Source organism: Pinus tabuliformis, chromosome Q, assembly GCF_031772625.1.
Source record: "Pinus tabuliformis cultivar Carrire ecotype Pingquan chromosome Q, CPIR1, whole genome shotgun sequence".
NCBI classification, from domain to species: domain Eukaryota; kingdom Viridiplantae; phylum Streptophyta; class Pinopsida; order Pinales; family Pinaceae; genus Pinus; species Pinus tabuliformis.
In genome coordinates, this window is record NC_142296.1 from 33,417,206 (window position 1) to 33,426,048 (window position 8,843).

Sequence of the window (8,843 nt, forward strand, 5' to 3'; positions counted from 1 at the left end):
CAGTTGGTGGTATATGTACAGGTGGTGTTTTGATTTAAATTGATGGTTGGTCCCTGTTTTCCTTGGGGGTGATGATATGTCCTGACCTTAATCTCAGTTCATTACATTCTTTTTATTCAATCTCATAGTCTGAGCTTTCGACAATCTGCACCAGTTGAACCGGTCTGTTATTGGGATTCGGATTCGGTTGAGCTGGCAATTGAGGGCGCAGAAGAGGCTGAGGATTTTGTTGTAATGGATAAGGAGCTGATAATGTAGGTTGAGGTTGAGGACCTGTCCCCATAGGAGTATTGGATATTCCCAAAGGTTGTTGCCAATTTGTAGACCAGTTCGGATTATGAGAAGTGGAGGTAGGCCACTAGGATGGATAGGGATTACCTTGCCAAATAGGAGCAAAAGGAGAATTTGGCCAGCCATTACCCGGAAAGGATTGAGTTGGCCACAATGTCATAGGGAATGGCTGGGATTGCCAATTCGAGTAAGGTGATTGGCCTTGCCATGCTGCCCCAGGGTTTTGTTGCTGATTAAACTGTGAAGAAGGAAAGAACTAGGATGTGTCTTGTGACATACTTGTAGGTTTGGCATGCCATTGTCGATGGTGGTTCATTAGATACATTGGCTCTATCTCTTCTTCTACTTCCTTGAAAACTGCTTTCAGCCTTGGCAGTGATGGACATTGTTCAGTGGCATGATCTTTGGTACGGACAGCGCATGTTTGAACCATGTCTAATGGACACTCCTGTTGGTTATGCTTCTTTCGATAGCGTGGACAGAAAACGACCAAGTTTTGTTCTGTTAAGGCTTGTTTTTGTTTAGCCTGTAGGATGTCCAGCTACGCTGTGAGGGTGCCCAAGATGTTCATCCTGAAATCTTCGAGGAGGTTACCGATTTCCATTCGTGTTATGCCTCCACTATGTGGTTTTCTTCCCCTGCTCATGGGATCTCGACTTCCTGCTCCTGTGCATGTACTTCCTTGCAAAGACCTGATGCACAAGCAAATGGTTTCATCATAATATTCTTGAGAAATATCCCCTTTCTCCATTAAATTTAGAGTTCCTATCCACTCTTCTTCCATTCCTTTAATTAAGATAGTTCTTAGGACTTCTTTTGGTAAGGTGGTGTGTGGATATCTCTGCAAATTATAATGAAATCGTTCAACGTATTCTTCTAGAGTTTCATTATCCTTTGCATCCATCTTAAAGATTTCATCTTTTAGCTCCCTAGTCTTGCAAAAGTCTTGGTATCTTGTGAGGAAGGAAGTCTTCATATCATCCCAAGAATTAATAGTACATCCACCCAGACCCATGAACCATCTTAAAGCTACTCCTTTCAGAGTAGAAGGGAATAGTTTTAGCTTTTGAGGGTCAGTGGTGTAGTCATACCCTCTATAGAGGACATCAAATTCAAACAGGAAGGCATCAGGATCCTCTGTGATCATCCCATGAAAAGTTGGAATGCTCTATAGAGGAATAGCCTTCATGGGGGCATTGGCCACTTGGTCGACTATGGGGTATTCCAATGTCGAGGTTTGACCTTGAGGTGGTTGATTTGCCATTTGGTCAAAGATGTGCCAATATCCTTCAGGGATTTCAGGGGGTGCTTTTTGAATAAGCGGAGGATTAGCAATCTGGGTTGGCTTTGCAGCACTGCCTAGATCTGGGATCACAGGAGATCCTTGTTCTGATAGTTGAGGTCCTGCCTTAGCAGTTCCACTGGTTTCTCCCTCTCCTTCTCTTAAGTTACACGATTTTCCCTCTTGTAGAGGATCAGAATGTAAATTTATTGTATCCTGAAGACTCTGTTCGGATCCTCCAATTTGGCTTTGAATCTCAGCATAAGCTGCAGATGGTGAGCCTGATGCCTGAGGGATTACAGTAAGATTTTTTCCAAACACAGCCCGGAATCCTATTGATCCTTGAGACTCTGTTTTTCTTACAATATCGTCTATAAAGGTCGTTCTCCCAAGTTTCACCGATCCCTTGGGTTTTGTGGATTTAGGTGGGGGTTTCAGATCTTTTTCTATCTTTTTATTCCTAGTCATTCATAAAAAACCTATTCCTATTTAACCTCTAAGATTTTGTTGAAAAGCGGGCTGGTAAGCAAGCACTTTACTTGTTAGGTACGCAGGTTCTTACCTCCCATTTTTAAAACCCAATTCTTTTGTAGCAAGATAAAAAGGAAATCACTTTGAAACACTCTCCCCAACAACAGCGCCAAAATGTTGGTGCACTTAATTGTCTTTTTATGGGCAATCTTAATTTCTACATAATTGTCAACCCAAGGCAAGTATTTTTATTTCAAGAGTGTCAGCACTATATATGCAGTGAATTCAGAGGTTAAAACGTTGCAATTGCTAATGACTATCTCTTCAAACTCAATCCAAACAATTCTAAAAGAAGTAACTCTAAAAGAAATTCATAACACACTTTGCAATTCTACTCAACCTATTATGAAAGCAGATGAATCTGAATATAACTGTAAAAATCACACTTGGCAATCTTAAATGGAATTGAAACTAACTCACTCAATAATTAAAGGGAACTACGACAATTGAACAACAAATGATAATTAAACAACAAATCCTAATTGAACAGCAACTGATAATTGAACAGCAAATGATATATGAACAGAAAATAACTATATGAGCATATTACGAAAAGCAATCAATACTATCTCTTAAATCTATGATAACATTACTTTGAATGAACAGCGATCTAATGCTGAAACTAACATAACAAATTCAATCAGAAGCATTACTCACATATAACACACGGTTAAATCTGAATCTAAATGAACAGCAAATGTAAATCGGAATCGACAATCTTCACAGTAATCAAAATGATGTTAACTTAACATTATCACACAGTAAAGAATAAATAGAAAAGATTATAGCATAGGTGAGGTAGTAGATCTTTTCTTGACTGGGCCCAAAGTTGCTAGAAGTCTCTGCTATGAGATACTCAGAATATAATTATGATTTAAACGTAGTCTTCTTCATTAAAACAAGTAACCGATTTACAACATCACTAAGATAACGGTATTATATGTCAAAAGCATAATTACAAACTGTGAATTTCTGAACTAGTCGTGCAGTTTTCCTTTCGGCCTTATATATAACATTTAGAAAAGTAAATAGATAAAAGCGAATCCTCAAGATCAGGGGATCCTGAGGATTTCGAAATACTCGATCTAATTCTTTCATAAAATAGCATCGATCTGCTCGGTCTTCCGTTGTCCTGATTTTCCTCTAACGCTATCTTTTTCCTTTATGAGATGTTGTTGTTCTATCGATTGAACAACTATCATCCAATTCGCGTCTTATGCTCATAAAGATAGTAAAAATCAGTTTTTCCTGCTTAGATTCGTCTAATTTGTTACTGATCACTTTTACCCAACTTTAGTTGTTATTTCATCTACTTGTATCCATAAACAAAGATAATCATATGAGGATGAGTGCTAAATAAAGTTATTTACAAGGAGAAAACATACCTTTTTCTTGACCCAATAGGTCCCGAAACAAAAATAAAAATAAGTCCTCAACTGGTAGATCTAAATCTTCAGGAAAAGCTATGAAGGTGTGCTGGAAATGTGGAAAGAAAGGGCACTTCAAAAAGGACTGTAGATCTAAAGCTCTTGAGAAAGGAAAGGGATCTGATGATGCTCCTTCTGCAGAGGCAAAAACCACCTAAGATGAAGGTGGGGATGTGTACTTAGCTTCTTCTTCAAGTAAACATGTAGATCATGAAGCATGGTTGATTGACTCAGGTGCATCCTTTCACTTCACTCCCCACAGGGAGTGGTTCTGCTTGTATGAGAAATATGATGGTTGTGATGTCTTCTTGGGGGATGATAGGAAGGCTAGATTCAAGCTGAAATTTCAGGGTGGAAGGATTAGAACACTTCTGGGTGTTCTTAATATTCCTGCATTGGCCAGAAATCTGATTTCTATAAGCAAGATGAATGATGCAGGTGTAAAAATAGTGTTCGAGAAAGACACATGCAAGATGGTTCGAGGAGCACTGGTATTGATGCGGGGAGTTCAGATTGGAACTCTATACAAGATTTTAAGTAGCACTATTATTGATGGGTGCAACAGTTCTATGGTTCCTGAAAGTGGAGCAAAAAAGCTTGTGGTCTCTGGAGAAAAGACCATGCTATGGCATCAAAGGTTTGGACATACTGGAGATAAGGGCCCTCGAATACTTCATGTTAATGGTATGGTAGAAAGTATGTCTAATTGCTCTCTGGATTTCGATTTTTGTGAACATTGTGTATATGGGAAGAAGAATTAGGTGAGATTCCCCTTTGGTGCTAAGAGGGCGAAAGGGATATTAGAGCTTGTGCACAGTGATGTGTTTAAACTTGTGTCGGTTCCATCACTAGGTAAGTCTGTGTATTATGTATCATTTATAGATGACTTCTCAAGGAATACATGGATATATTTTCTCAGCAATAAATCTGAAGTCTTTGACAAGTTTAAAGAATTTAAGGCTCTGGTGGAAAACCAAACAAAGAAGAAGGTAAAGGTTTTGATGACATTAATGGTTGAGAGTTTCGCAAGAAGGAATTTGAAGTGTTATGCAAGAAGTGCGCTATATAGCACAGTAGAAGAATACTCCATACACACCTCAGAAAAATGGAGTTGCAGAAACAATGAACATGACGTTCATAGAAAAGGCAAGAAGCATGCTTAGTGGTGTCGGGTTAGGACAAGAATTCTAGGCAAAGGCATTGGAGACTGCATGTTACCTGGTTAATAGATCACCTTCATCAGTGTTGGAGGATAAGACTCCACATGAGGTATGGACTGGTAAGAAACCCTCTCTTTAACATCTGACGGTATTCGGCTATGATGCATATGTACTTGTTCCAAATTAGAAAAGAACCAAGTTGGATAGTAAATCTGAAAGATGCATCTTTATTGGGTATAAGGATGGTTTAAAAGGTTATAAGCTCTGAAACCCAAAAACAAGGAAGGTTGTGTATAGCCGAGATGTGGTGTTTAGAGAGATGAAAGATGTTATTAAACATGAAGTCCTACCAAAGGAACATGAGAAGATAGAGTTTGAGATAAAGGAGGAAGAATCAGACTCTACAGTAGAAGAGGAATCAAAAGATGAAGAGCCACAAACTCCAACTATGAGAAGATTAGTTTGAGAAAGAAGGCATCCAGAAAGGTATACTCCATCTGCTTTATGTTCAAATTTTGCTTTATCAATTGTTGATGATGATCCCAAAACTCTCAGGGAGGCAGTAGATTCAGAGTATGGCAAACTCTGGAAAGAGGCCATGGTTGTTGAAATGGCATCTTCGGACAAAAATTAGGATTAGGATCTAGTGGATTTGTCGGCTGCACGGAAAACCACTGGAAGAAAATGGGTGTTTAAGAAGAAGATGAATGTGGAAGGCAAGGTGTAGAGATACAAAGCTCTTTTGGTAGAAAAAGGTTATTACCAGGTGTCGAGAATTGATTTTGGCGATATTTTTTCTCATGTTGCCAAGGTAGCTTCCATTAGATTACTTGTATCTGTTGTTGTTGCTTTTGATTTTGAGGTAGAACATATGGATGTGAAGACAGTATTTCTTCATAGGGATATGGAAGAAGAGATCTACATGAAGCAACCTGAAGGATTTGCGGTGAAGGGTAAGAAAGAACTGGTGTGCAGGTTAAAAAAGTCTTTGTATGGGTTAAAACAATCAACAAGGATGTGGTATCAAAAATTTGATACATATATACTGGGACTTGGCTTCATCAGAAGCAAAACAGATCACTGTGTGTATTTTAAATTAATTGGTGACCATGTTATTTATTTGGTCTTGTATGTGGATGATATGTTTCTAATGGGAAATAACAAAGAAATTATCCAGGATTTGAAGACCCAATTGTCCTCCAAATTCGAAATAAAGGATATCGATGTTGCAAACTATATTTTGGGCATGGAAATTAAACGTGACTGGGCAAGGAGGATACTCTGGTTAAACCAAAGGAAGTATGTTGAGACAATATTGCAAAGATTTAATATACAGGATAGTAAACCGCTGAATGTTCCTATTCCTATAGGTGTAAAGTTATATGTTGAACAATGTCCCAAAAAACAATAAGAGGAAGAGGAAATGTCCCGTGATCCATGTTAGAGTTAGTATTTTCATACTACCATCAGTGATCAAAACTCCTCTTTTATATCATATTAGTGTCCCGTATTGAAATTTTTTATCATTCCACCTAGGTCCTTTTGCAAAAATTTACTCACTGATGGTAGCCCAAGTTAAAATTCCACTCTCCATTAAAAAATCAATATTTGTTGCCCCACCTTCCTGTGTCTTACTGAGCATACATTCATTTCTAAAAGCTCGTGTCATCATGTCTTGTGTCAGTCAAGTCTACATCAAGTCTGGTTATTCAAGGTCCCATTAGGTCACTAGCTTTCATTCCTCCAAGGTCCAATAAAAACACCATTCGCTGCATAAGGCCAACAAAAGCATGAGAGTGAAAGAAATAATATCCCTTTTCCATTCAAAAAGGATTTGCAAACATGTAACTATGGTTACCTGAGCTCTAATTTCCATTCCAAAAGTAAAAGTTTTGTTTCAGATTGTAATTTTATTTCAAAATGAGAGATGTAATAATTTTATTTATTCATGTAATTTTATGTTTATCATATGTAATAAGTCACTATTCCTAGTTTTTTACTCAAACTCTATTTCCAATATCATCCAAGCAAAAGTCAAAAGTAAAGATTGCCAAAACTTCAGCATCATCCACCTGCAAAGGAAAAAGTCAGAAAGGAAATTAGCAAAGAGGTCAAAAAAGGTGAAATGAAACATTAGAAAGTGGGTTTTAAATTTAAAAGATCAAATTCACTCAGCTATAAAGGATTTCTTGGCTTCAAACTCAACTTCATTTGCCTCTTACCACTGATTGAGCAAACCCCAAGAGACCCTTTTCACAGTCCAAGGTGAAAATCAGCAGAACAGAGCAAGCGTTGCGTGTTCTCCTCTGGCATTGTGTGTTTGCCTAGCACTGCACGTTTCCTTAAGGTGTTGTGCATTCCATTAAGGCGTTGCGCACTTGCCTGAGGCATTGTGGACTCTGCATTGGCACTGCACATTTGTCCAGGAAGGCTACAGTCACCTCCTCAGCTCCTCCAAAGTGCATTCAACCTCCAAACAAGTAAGTAAGTAGCAGCTAAGGAATGTGTTTTTCTTCCTCCTCAAGTCACTCCCAAAGTGTTTTAAAGGTTTAATTGAAGATTTGGTGTTTATTCTATATCTAAACCCTAGATTTCCCCCAAAAACTACCTTGCACTCTCAATCCCTTTTATACACTCCCCTACACCTTCCTTCCCTTTCCCTAAACCTTTTTTATCCTAGATACCCTCTAACCCTTTGTCCCAAAACCCTAAGTCCTAGGTGATACAACTACCTAGGCTCCCAAACCACCTATATTGCAAACAATTTCCCCCATCCCCCAGCTATCATAATACTACCTTATATCCCCCTAAATTGCCCAAAAGAGGGAGTATAAAGATCAAATGAAGAGTCTCTTTAATCATTCCCTCATTAAAATTATAGTGCTTTATCATCTCAAGGAACTCAGCATTGCTTGGAGCAACTTCATAGCTAATCCCATATTCACTCATTCATCTACTCAGAATGTTCAAAGCATCCCTTCATCATCTCATCCTTCCACCTCCATTCCTCCATCTTAGCCCATTTATCATTCATCCTCATTTGATGAGTCAGCCTCACCATCACCTCCATCATCACCATTCCATGAGCATATTCATTCACCTAACAGAGATGAAATTAGAGAGCAATAGCACATTGAACAGGGTGAGGTCAGCAAGCCTAAACGGGATGATTTGGGCATTCTGGCACATACTTATTAGAGAGGACATAGGAAATTGTTTGCCCCACAGATTGTGGGAGGGGCCTTGCCTTCTTCATCAACAAAGTAGGTACAGAAGGGCAAGGAGAAGATGACAAAGATAGAGATCCAGCAGCAAGAGGAGGACCTCCATGAGACAGAACAAGATTTTGACTTAGTTGACCTATGTGAGAATGATGACAGTGAAGGCACAAGCATTGTCATCAAAGAAAAGGACGCACTCATCGGGGACCTCCAGGTCAACTTGCAAAGGGAAAAATATATCATCTCATATTATGATCAGGAAAACAATAAGTTTGAGACCAAACATGAGCTCATGGAGATTTAGCTCATCAAGGTAAAGAGGGAGGCTGAAAAGGCTAAGGCTTTACTTGATGAAGCATATGGAGAATATAGTGACCATCTGGAGGAACAGGTGCCAAGAAGAAGGCCAAGGACTAGAGGCCTAAAAAGAGCATTGGAGTTACAAAAACAGAAAGAGGTTGAACTAGCTAATGAGCTAACCCTAAATGAACAATTTGCCAAAATAGTCAATGAGAACCGAGAGCATTGGCTTGAGAGGGTGAACAACCATCTTGAGAAGCTCCTAGAAAAGTCCAAAAGGGACACTGACATTCAGAGAAAGATGGCAAAGTATTATTTTTGAAGAAATAAAATAGCAAGGGCAAAGCTCAAGGCTTCTAGGGCAACAATTGAAACCCTAACTCACCAAGGAGAGAAGAAGAAGCTTGATATACTTGCAGAGGCTTCACTCCATGCCTAGACATATCAAACATCAGCTCTGTGGCCAATTTTGAAGACTCTTGGCCCATTTTTGTAAAATTGTCTTTCCTTTTTTTTTTTAGGCAATTTCATATCAGTTGTTTGGTTAAATGTGGGCGCTGCACACTTTTTTGAGGCACTTTTTGGAGTAATGGAAGCCACTAGTGGATTCAAAAGGACTGAGAAATTCAAG